Source organism: Chinchilla lanigera, unplaced genomic scaffold (assembly GCF_000276665.1).
Source record: "Chinchilla lanigera isolate Chin_1 unplaced genomic scaffold, ChiLan1.0 scaffold00066, whole genome shotgun sequence".
Lineage (NCBI taxonomy): Eukaryota > Metazoa > Chordata > Mammalia > Rodentia > Chinchillidae > Chinchilla > Chinchilla lanigera.
The window spans coordinates 5,687,057-5,699,495 of NW_004955467.1; positions in this window are offsets into that span (position 1 = coordinate 5,687,057).

Below are 12,439 nucleotides of genomic sequence, written 5' to 3' on the forward strand. Positions count from 1 at the left end.
GTTTTTCTCCGGTACCAGGAACCGAACTCACGACCTTGCGCTTGCCAGGCAGGCGCTTTGCCGCTGAGCTAAATCCCCAGCCCCCATCCATGAGGATATTTTTTAAAAGAGATGAACACTGGAATTGGGGGACTTATTATACAAAGGAAATATCCAGGGCTGGGGATTTAGCTTAGCGGCACAGTGCTTGCCTGGCAAGCACAAGGTCGTGAGTTTGATTCCCAGTACCGGAAAAAAAACAAAATCCAAAAAAAAAGGAAATGTCCCTCCCCAAAGTGGATGGGCATCATTCAGCTATTTGAGGATCTAAACATAACACAAAGGTGGACAGGCTTGAATTGCCTCTGCCTAATTGCATGGGCTGGAGTACTGATACCCTCACCTCTACATGCCTGCTCTTCAGGCCTTCAGACCCAGGCTAAACTCTCTCAGGCCTTCAAACTACAGTACCAATTTTCCTACTTCTGCAACTGGCAGAGGGTCCATCATGAGAGTTTTGTTTTACTGGAGAATTCTAATTCTGGAAGATAATATAATATGGCAAATTCTGCCTCTTTGAGTCCCCTATGTAACTTAAGTGATACAGCAAGCCAAGGTAAAATATATAGAGATTTAGAAAGAAGCTTAGGAATATCAGTAAAGGAAATTCCAAGCAATATTTATTGAGATGAGTTATAGGGTTTACAGAGTTGTGAGTGGGAAGACTAAAGAGGCCATTCTATGAGCGATGGGAAATCTTGGGTGTGGACGAGGCACCTGAAGCCGGATTGGTTGTATGTGGTTAGAAATGGCCTATGGGACTTTGGTTTCCCCAGGTGGAATTGCCCTACTTAGGAAAGTGAGTGGGATCAATAGGGTTTGAAGAATAATCAATACTTTTATAGCAACTCTTAAAATGACATTTAGATTTTTTTTTCAGTAAAATAAGTGGAAAAGAATAGACTATTTCCATGTCCTATGTTTTGACAAGTGAATAGGCGTAGCACTTATACAGAATTTCTCTATAGACAGAATTGAGTGCTTACATGTCCTTGGCATGATTCTCAACATTACTAAAAATATTCCACCTTCAAGGACCTTGTAAGAAGGACATTATTAGTATCCTCTGTCTACAGGTGAAGAAAGACCCCAGTGATAAGTTATTGCTCAATGTAATTCATGTGGTGCTGCAGATGAGTTGATTTCCAAATCCAAACTTTTAAACACTTCACTAGAACGTCTGCATTTAGAGAAAATAGGTTACACAGAAAACTCAGCACCCAAGATACAGGATTCATAGTCCTCATGGTGTGATAACACCCTTAGCCACTGTAACATAAATATAACACATGACTGAGAAGGCTGAGAGAGATGTTGCAAGTGTAGTAGGTGGACAGTTCAGATGTATGAGGAGGGCTTGTAGATGTGGTGGGAGAAGTGTCTATTATTATGGCTTCTGTATAGATGTCCCCTCACAGCACATGTGGTTATAGGTGAGACTTTTCAGAGGTAGCTAAATCTAGAGTCTGTGACGCTGGGATCAAGGAAGTGTAATTATTAAATAAGTCCAGTGATTGGTTTGGCATAGTTCTGGGTAGGATTAAGGGTGTCCCACCCTGGGTGTGAGTGCTACCCATCTTAAAGGCAGGTAGCCTGGATAAATTATAAGGGACAGAAAGAGGGCTAGTGTTGATGCTTGTCACTTGTTTGCTGCCTTAACTTTTGCCTGCCATGAACTGTTTCTTCTCTGTGATGCCCCTCTGCCATGCCACCCTGCCTTGGAGCCAGCCAACTATGAGCTGAAACCTCTACAGACTATGAGCTAAAATAAACCTTTCCACCTTTAATTTTAGGTGTTGGGTATTAAGTCTCAGAAATAAGAAAAGAAAGCAAGACATTTGTTTTATGTGTGTATGTGTGTGTATTATACATATATGTGTGCATAACATATATGTATATATATATATATATGAATTTTTTGTCATAAGACACATTGTGTTTATGACCCTGAATCTCACAAAAGAGGAATTAGAAGGAAATATATTTTAAAAACCTTTATTTAGTTATAATTAACACACAACAAATTAACTGTGTCTGAAGTATATGATGTGATAGATTTTGACATGTAGCTGCCAATGAAACTATCAACATCATCAAGACAGGGAACATGCTCGTCAGTTTCTTGGTGCTAATTTCACTTTTGCCTCTCTTGACTGCCACCTCACTGAAGCACTGATGTATTGTCTCTAGATTGTTTACATACTGTGTAATTTTGTATAACTGAGATAAAGTAGTCTTGCATGGTGAGACAGACCTACAATCCCAGCACTCTAGGGGTCTGAGGCAGGAGAATTGTAACATTGAGCCTAGCCTGGGCAATTTAAGGACTTAGGGAGATCATAGCTTAAAAATTAAAAAAACAGGCTGGGGATTAACTTACTGTGAAGGCCTTTGGTTCAATCCCTAGTTCTGCCAAAAACAAAAATCAAAACTAGCCAATGTTACTAAGTATATCAAAGTCTATTTCTTTTTATTGCTGAATAGTATGCCCTTATTTGGATTTATCATACTTGTTTTTGATTCATCTGTTGATGAACATTTGAACTCTTTCTAGCTTTTGATTATTCTATGTTCTGCATACAAGTTTTCATATCGACATATGCTTTCTTTTCTCTTGGGCAAATACTAAGCAGTAGCCTGGCTGGATCATATGGTAGACAGGTTATCTTTGACAGAAAATCTTCCCAACCATATTCCAAAACAGTTGTACCAATTTGCATTTGAGTCAGCAATGACTGAGTGTTCTAGTTCCCCCACATCCTTGCCAACCATTGCTATGGACACCCTTCTTAATTTTCAGCATTCTTATAGTGTGCAGTGGTGTCTCACTGTGATTTTATTTTGCATTTTATGTTCTTATCTGATATTCATACATGTTTTGTAAAATGTGTCTTCAATATTTTGTCCCTCTTTTGTCCAGACTGTTTGATTTAATTACTTTGGGGAAGGCTGGGATATAGCTCAGCGGCATAAGCGCTTGCCTGGCAAGCCTGAGGTCACGAGTTCGATTCCCGGTACCAAAAAAAAAAAAAAAAATTACTTTGGGGAATTGTTTATATATTCTAGATACAAGTCTTCTATCACATACATGACTTGTAAGTATTTTCCCCCAGGTTATAACTTGTTTCCCAAAGCTCTCAAGTGGTAGATTCTACAGAGAATGTGCATGTGTAGACTAACCAACATCATGAAAAATGTGAAAAAGAAGATCTTGTATTATTCAGTGTGATCAACAAGGCTCATCAGGTGAAACCTTACAGGATGGCATTTCAGATCGAAGGTGCTGGTTTAATTGGGCTTGTCTTCTGGTGTATATTGCACAGCTCTGTCTAATGAACTTATTTTGAGGTTAGAACTTGCCTAAATTTCTGTAGTGAAACAGCAGAGAGTGGCGCTTAGACTGGTGTGTCCTGTAGGCAGCCTAATATTCACTGACTTGGATTCATGTGCTTCATCAGCTTCTGAGAACAAACTCAGAAAGACAACACTCAGGAGAGATGGGCTTTTCACATTGTTGGTCTTCAGGAGAGTAGCAGACTGGTGCAGCTGGGAAAGAAGTCCATGAAAGTATTTGCAGAATAGAGGATACTCCACAAATGTCCCAATAGAAGCACACCAATACCCATGGCAACGAGAGCTTGCATTGTGCCCCAGGAAATAAAGAAATGTTTGGCTTCCAAGGAATAGGGACTTTTATATTTCCTTTTCAGACTCTTTTCCCCTTATGCCCAGTCTAGGATCAAGGAGATGGACCTTTGATATGAGTTGGCCAAATTCCAGGACGCAGCCCCAGTCTTAGGGGCTTAGAACTTCCAAGGAACTTAAACATTGAGTGAACCATGATGATATCCCTTCTTCTCAGGTCTGAAGAAGAAGACAAGAGAAGGATGACTCCAAGTGGAAAGAAAGAGGGACCAGCCAGCTTAATTTCCCCTAGGGTGTCTGCACTGCCTCTCCCATCTACCCTCTACACCTCCTGCTTCAAGACATACACTTGGGCATGCTTATTCACAGTATTGTGTAAATGAGACTACACAGGAGTTTTCTAAAAGAAAGCCAAACCATATTTTCTATTTCCCTCTCTTTCTTCTAAGATATGTCTCCCCCATGGGTAGCATGAATGCCTTGAAATGTTGTTGCCTGGGTCTGCTAACCCCTGGGAATTCTGATTTTGACAATGGCATCCTCAATTTAAGAAGAATATCGCCCTCTATTTTATTCTTCCTTCAACTCTTAACCTAAGCAGTGTTCCATGTGTTTTAGCTACATTCACTGAAATTCACATGGCCCAGAACAATAATGAATATTTCTTTCTCTTGTTCTCTTCTTGTTGCCTATATTTCTCTCTAAGATTTTGAAATGCGAGGTGTCAGTTTGAGGAAGAGATTAAGAGATGTGGGATTTGGAATTTCATAGTTCATCTTGTTGCTGTGTTTTAATTGATTGCCACCATGGCTTTTTCTTAGTGACACAGATGCTCAGGCGTTTCAGAGTGACCCAGTGAAAGCAAATACTGATGCAATTCAGAATCTTCAAGCTTTACTGATCTGTGAGTGGGGCATTGTGAAAGTGATGTCCCAAAGCCAGCTCAGCCAAGCTTTTCAGAGGTTTATATAGATTAGGTTTGCCTATACTGTACAATGAACACTCTTTACTATAAAAATCTAATCCCAGAACCTACCAGAAGGAAGAATTTTTCCCCAATTTTTAATGTTCCAGGGAGATTTTTATATCTAAGAGGCTTTTTTTGGAGACAGGGTTTGTTTTTTTTTTTATAGTGCAGGCTGGCTTTGAACTCATATAGCCCAGAGTGGCCTCAGACTTGCACTGATTGTCTTGCTTCAGCCTTCCAAGTGCTGGGATTACAGTCATATGCCACTATGCCTGGCTGTTCTAAGAATTGTTATCTATATTTTTGTGGATTCGTGAAATGTCCAGGTCATTCCTCTCAGCTCAAGGGATTTCTTATTTATTAGTGCCATATCTTTCAGAGTTTTAGGTGCCCTACTGAATATTCAGTATCAGTAGTTAAGAGCTGCTATAGATCTGGGGAAGTAAGTAATCCTGAAATTCTTCAGTTTGGAAGTTATGCAGTTTTAACCAACCAGCAAAACCATGGTTAAAGGAGATACCGTGTTTATCTAGAATTCACTGGCTCATAGAGTATTTTTTTTGAGTGCATTAATTGACATTGCTTTAAAATCAGCCTCTTTTTATCCTTTAAAGTATGAAATATTAGCCATCCAGAGCTGCATGCATTGCAGAAGCTGAAATGTGGAGTTCTTTTTAGATGAGGATGATCTTCTCCAATGCAGCACAGAACTAACCACCTCTGAATGAATCTAACAAACATAATGTTAGACTGAGATTAAAGTTATCTTAGGAATTGAGTCCCCCATTGTCAGTACTTGTTGACTTATAAGGGGCACAGCAGGAAGTGATAGGAACTGAGCAGACTAAGGAGGCTATGACCTGCTAAAGAAGACAGCTGTCACTCATCCAGCCCTTTGGCTCTTGTTACAGCACATAACCCACGCATTTCCCAGTCACAAGTAGATCTGTACAGGTAAAGGAAGAGATTATTAGAGAACGACAAGAACACTATCCTGGGAACAAAGAAAGAGGGTGCAAAGATATAAGTAAGTGATGGCAGACTTTTCCCCGAAAGTGGATGGACGTCCCACAGAGTCCCTCCAAGTCACACTCCAGTCTACCTAGATTAAGCTGGTGTCTGTACAAATATTGTGGCTCCTTTATAGAAGATTCTGCACCTGACAATGGATTAAAATGTTTGCTATTTAAGTTAATTCCTTTAACCTAACTCCTTTCAAAATTTAAAAGAATGCATTTCATTTTTTTCTGTTAAAAAAGTAAAACACGTTCATTATAGAAATTTAGGAAATCATAAAAGTAAAGGAAACTAAAAACTACCTAGACTTACAGTCACTGTCAATAATTTGGGGAAATTTTCTTCTAGTCATGTTGACACACACAAATGCACACAGCACAAATATATGCATGTGTACATTAATATAAAGTGATATTGTGATATTTTTAACTCTACATGCACTGATGATTTTCTGAATGTGAGTAACATATGCTCGTTATAGAAGACTAGGAAGTATAGAAAATAAAAGGAATGTAATGAAATCACTGTACATGCATATGATGCAGACTTTGAAGCATAGTGCACACCAGAATAACTGCAGTCCTCGATAGAAGATACAGGGAAAGGGGGATTTGTGACAAATACAATCTACTGCTAAGTAGTTTATTTGTCTAGTTGTGAAACAAAAAGAATGATACAGATCACTTATTCTGATTTTTAAAAAATACCTCAGTGTCCTTAAATGACTACTTTATTGCTGTCTGCACATAAAATTTTAAGGACAGGAAAAGCTCTGGTTTGGTGGCTTTCCCAGTACAGTACCACCATGCCCCCTCATTAAATCCATGCTTTGTAGTAGAGCTCTAATAATCCCTCTGAAGTGTAATACTGGGTTTTTTATCCTCCATACTTTCACAGCCCTTGAGTGAGTCAGTGTTCCATTGCTGTGACAAAATATCTGAGAATAACAATTTAAAGGTGGAAAGGTTTATTTTTGGCTTGCAATTTCAGAGGTTTCAGTGCATGGTCAGCTGGCTCCATTGCTGTTAGACCTGTGGTGAGGCAGAAACATCGAGGCAGAAGAGTGGTAAAGGAATGTTGCTCACCTCATGGCAGCTACGAAGCAGAAGGAAAGAGAAATAGCCAGAGAGAAAGGTGCAAGGGATAAAATATAGTCCCCATAATCCACTCCCTTTGAATGGACCCTACTCCCAGTAGCCCATTCATCTATCTGACTTAACTCATTGGTGAGGTCAGTGCCCTCATGATTCAATCACTCTTTTAGACCACATCTCTGAACATTGCTGCAGTGGAGATCAGTTCCTCAACACATGCGCTTTTGGGGAGACACTTCCTTTTAAGCCATAACAGCCCCTCAGAGGCTTTTCCTTGTCCTTAGGATGAGGCCAGACTCCTTAGTCATGGGGCATTTAGTAATTCCTACCCATAAGAGATGGTGTGAGGATTCTGTGAGTTACTGCATGCACAGTACTCCGGAATATTGCCTACGCCACAGTAAGCATTGGATAAATATTAGCTGCCATATTATGCTCTTCTACCACCTCCTACATGCTTTCTTCATATCATGTGGGACCAGGGTTAGAGTCACTTTGGATTTATATTATTGATCTATCTCCAGACTCTGAGGAGGAAAACGTTTCCTCTCTACAAGTTTCAATTTGGAAATTAAGCAGACTGCCATTGGTCTCATTGGCCATGTGGTTATACTGGTGGCTGGGGTAGGGTTGGAATCTATTTGTCAGGAGATATAGGTGATGCAGGTTTTTTTGGGGGGCCAGAATGATGGAGGACAAAGAATCAGACGTTCCTGAATCACTTCTCCTTTCCATCCTATCTTATTCTCTCTTGAAGAATTTTCTGTTCTTTTCTTGATTTTTAAAAGTGTGTCTCTTGCCATCTCTTAAGGATGCCATCTGGTTACTTACCTGTATTTTATGCTTTTCCATTAATTTTTTAACAAACTGTTCCATTTTCCTTAATCTGGGTCATTTTGCATAAGTCCCATGCCAGTTATGTCTATCTGCATAACCATTATGCCAAGCAAGTAAACCAGTGTGTCTGCGATAAGCAACTTTAGTTCTTGTTTCCATCTCTTACACTTTAAGTTTTTCTTAGAAAATAAGAAGTCATTTGGTCACTTCTCTACCTTAATAATGAATGCATCCAGTGTATTATAATACCGACTTCCAAATTACTGTGAAACTAACACTTCTTCCAGCCCTTAACTCAGGCTTGCTTTGGGCTGATCAGCAGCCATGGGAAAAGGGGGCTGCTTCTCTTTTCCCTCTGTCTGAGCTTGCACTTCTCCCTCCTTCTCTTCTCCCACCCCTCCTTTTCCTCTCCAGCTTCTTCAACAATGGCATATATGGTAATTGCTACTGATAAGAGATCGTATGATGATTCGATTTCTTAATAATTCTTCCCCCCTCTCCCGCAACTCCTCCCCATTTCTTTTATTTCTCTCTCAAGTGTGCACCAGGCTGCCTCTGGAGGCTACGCAAGGGATGATACTGCAGCAGATTAACTGCAGAGTAGAAATCAGTATTTGATATTTTCTAATAATGTTCTTTCAAGGTGATTAACTAACTTTGCAAAAATATAAAACTATTCTACCTTCTCACTAATTTTTTTGCAAAATGTAGTTATTTCTCTTAAAAACATGCTCTTTATGTTAACATATCATGGATGTATTGTTATTGTAAAATGAACTAACAAATACATTTTATTTATGGCTTTATCTTTTATTGACAGCATAATTGTACACCTACACAGGGTACAATGTGATGTTTCAGTATATATATACATATATATATAGTGTATTGATCAAAAAATATTTAAGTTCTCTATCATCTCAAATATTTTTCATTTCTTTGGGGTGAAAATATTCAAAATCCTCTATTCTAGCTATTTTGAAGTATGTGATACAGTATCACTGACTACAATACATTTTATGTACTGTAATAATTTCTCCTATGTATTAATAGGAGAAAACCAAACTAATTTCTCCTATGTATTAATAAATATCTTACTTTTTGTGGTGCTGTGGGTGGAACCCAGGGTAATGTGTGTGTTAGGCAAGTACTCAGGTCTCTGTCTACCTTTTCCTTAAGGGTACAGTAGATAGTGATTTACTCTTATTTATCTTGGTGGAGAAAAACTGAGCTACAATCCCTGATCCTAATTTCAAAAACAGTAAATGTATACAGATAGGTGCCACACAAGAGAAATCTTGCCAGGGTCCCCAGTACTTGATAAGAGTTTAAAAGGTTTCTAGGATAAAAAGGTTCATCCAGCACTATAGATACAAGCCACAGATACAGGCAGATCACCTTTAGATTTCCTGGCTTTAACTGGAGTGTGCAGATTTGTGTATATCTTCATTTCTCTGTAATAGCTGTCCTTTGTTGTTGGAGCTCTCAGGTACCAAATCTCTGAAGATCTCTTTCAGATGCCCAGACAGGGTACCTGACTGCTAGGTATCACATAAGGGGTGGGTTCCCAGAGTTGAGTGGGGCCTCTCTCTGTGTAGTCCCGTGAGACTATCATTTTCATGCTGTCTTCACTGTCATATGTTAGCATGGGACATTCATCAGGAATTTTTTCCACAGAGTCTGGGCAGGAAGCTAAACATAAGTCCATTTTGCCATCAGATCCTCCCATCCATCTGGATGAGTCATTGTTTACTTCCCTGTGAGCACCCTCTTCCATCCCTATCAGCCTTTCCCATAGTGGGTGTTAGGGCTGGGACTGTTTATGAGATCCAGATATCTTTTTCTCCTCTTTGGTTCTTCCTGAGGCTTTTTCTCCAGTGCAAGAAGGTATTTCTCTGTCCTAGATAGCAGAATATGGTCCTACCACATTTTATAGTGTGTCTACTATGTGGCTTATGGTAAAATGTCAGGCTTTGCAAGCTTGAGTCACTCATACTCAAAGGTCAACTTTCAAAGTTAAAGGAAAGACTTTCTTGCTTCATTAAGTGAATTTTATGTTAAATGCCTGACAGTTTTTGTGCCGTGTATTTTTGAAAGTGAAGTTCACCAAAAATTCTTCCTCTGGTCTCTGTCTACCTTTACCCTAAGGGTAGAGTAGATAGTGGTTAACTGTTGTTGGTCTCGGTGGAGAAAAAATAAGAGTAAAAGAAATAAGAGGAAGCCATCAGAATCTCATACCATTACGTTGTTACAGGAAATATTTTAGTGTGAATCTACAGAATCCGCTGTTAGCCTGCCCTGTTCACTGTCATCTCCAGAGTCCTGGAAAGGAACTAAAAAGCAGATGTTCTTTCAAGGGATATTTTGTAAATGCTTCAGGGATATTGCACTACAAAAATCCCGTTTAAAAACATGAAATGATAACAATTGCTGACTTTACAGAGAGACTATTCAATGTATGTGTTCACCCTACACTTACTTATTTTTTCAAAATTGCTTATAACTCTCAGGGTGAATGATTGTAAATATTTTATAGTGTGTGATCTAAGGTTTCTTGACTATAGCTTATGAGATCATAGATAGACACTTGACCCAAAATATGAAATACTGCATTTTCCAAGGAGAATCATAGTAATAACTTTCATCAACATGCTTTTCTTACAAAGGGAACTGGCCACACTTCCTTCAAACCTTTCTGTCCCCTTGAACCTGGGTAGAGCTTCACAAATGTTTGAATCAGAGAGTATATTATTATATTACTTTTGGGGCTGCATCATAAGGTGATATAGTTTTTACTTGACTTGTTCTCTTGATATCTCCCTCTCTCCTGCCTATCTCTCTTATTGCCAGACACATTTTCTTAGAACCCAGCTGCTATGTACTCTATGAGAAATCCTGGTAGAGAGAATACATGTGAGCATTCCAAATGATAATCCCTTTGAGGTCCAGCTCACAGTCAGCATGAATAGCCAGCTAAACATGTGAGGAAGCCTTTGAGCTGACTCCAGCTTCAGCTACCATCTGATGGCAGCCATGTAAGGGACACTGAGTAAGAACTGTTTGGCTGATCCAGTTGGCTCCCAGAATCATGAGAGATAACAGCGCATACTTTTTGCTATACATTTGGGGTGTTTTGTTTCAAAACAATGACTTGCTGATACACAAAGGGAATCATGGATATTTTCATGCATTCTCCTAACAATTTTGGAATTGAGGTACAGAGAGCTTAAATCAACTAGCATAAAGGTCAAACAAGGAAGGCTATGAAGACTTAATTGCTGGTGGAGTTATTCCAACCAGGTTTAAACAGGAGAAGAGCTACACACAAAAGAAATGCAAGTTTTTTACCAAAGGAAATCAAGGCAGGAAGAAGAGAAGGGTAGGGCAGAGACAGAGAACTGTCAAGGTTTGAATGACTACTTGGCTTTTGTGGGTTGGTTACACTGTATAATCAAGCCTTATGTCTTATGCACTGTTTCATATTCCATAACAATGATTGAGAATAATTATATTCTCATCATTTACTTCAAATAATTTAAATATGTGTTTATTTCTTGCTACTAATGAGTCATGAATAAGAAAACCACTAATTTGAAATGGAAACAGGCATAGTATTGCCTTTGTATGCTTTAGTTGCAAAAAAGTTTTACCTGACTTAAGAAACGAGAACACTTTGATAGTTTTGCTGGTTTCTCTGTTACTATAGAACAAGCAGAACTGGCCATATAAAGAGGGAGACTTTTGTCTCTGTAGACTACTGATCTTTGACTCTAGAGACATTATCAATATTCACTGATGCCGCTAGCTGGCTATTTTATGTTCTCTATCTTCCTGGAACATGGTAGGATCACATTTCCTGGCCTCTACATGATATAGAGTGGGACTTTGTAGCCAGATCCAGCCCAGAAAATGCGAGTAGAAGTGATACGTGCCACTCTGGGTTGACATTAATTGTCTTAGTGAGACTGGCTAGTATTCCTTCCACCTTTCTTTTGCTGTGGTTATGGGTAACATGGCCAACAGTGGCTGATCCACCTATTTCTTTGCCCTGTGAGGAAGTATGACAGAAGCTCAGCTGATCTACAACACAGCAAGAGTGAGAAACAATCCTTTGTTGTTTTAGGTAGACTTAAAAGTTGTGACCACAGCATAACACAGCCTGTTCTTCATGATTTTATGAGTCCTTGTCATGTACTTCTAAGGAGATTGGGAACATCCAGGCCTCCCTGAACGGCCCTTTCTTCTTATCTCACAATGATCCCTTCTTGCCTTCCTAAAAAGTTCCAAAGGAACAGGTTTCTCCTCTGTTATACTCTGGTGCCTAAGGGAGCAGCTCTTGCTTGATATCTACTCCTTATCCTTATTGTCCTTTCCTTTCAAATTTTGACACATTTAATTTTGTGCAAATTTTAAAGATGCCCACTTAACCTTATGAGGCTAAAAGTCATATAGTTTCTCATCTATTGTACGTAGCTATATTGTATACACCCTGCCTTAACTCTCTGAATACTTACTCCTCTATAAATTTATTTTTGTTGTAATCTCTTCACTAACCTGGTTGCTTGAAATCATCAGACTGCACAGAGCAAGGCCACTGTCATCCCAAGATTCAGTCTTTATTCTTGTTATATGGCTGAAAAGTTTCAAAATTGTATGCTTCCCATCTTTAATGTGCAGAGCATCACCTCAGCATCTTCTTAAAATGGATATTCAGAGGTCCCACCACTTGAGATTTTGATTTAGAAATTCAGGTGAGCACTGAGAGTCCACATTGCACTAAGCTGCACAGGACTTTGAAGTTGTTACTCTGTGGACTGCACTTTTGAGTGGCACCGGTTTA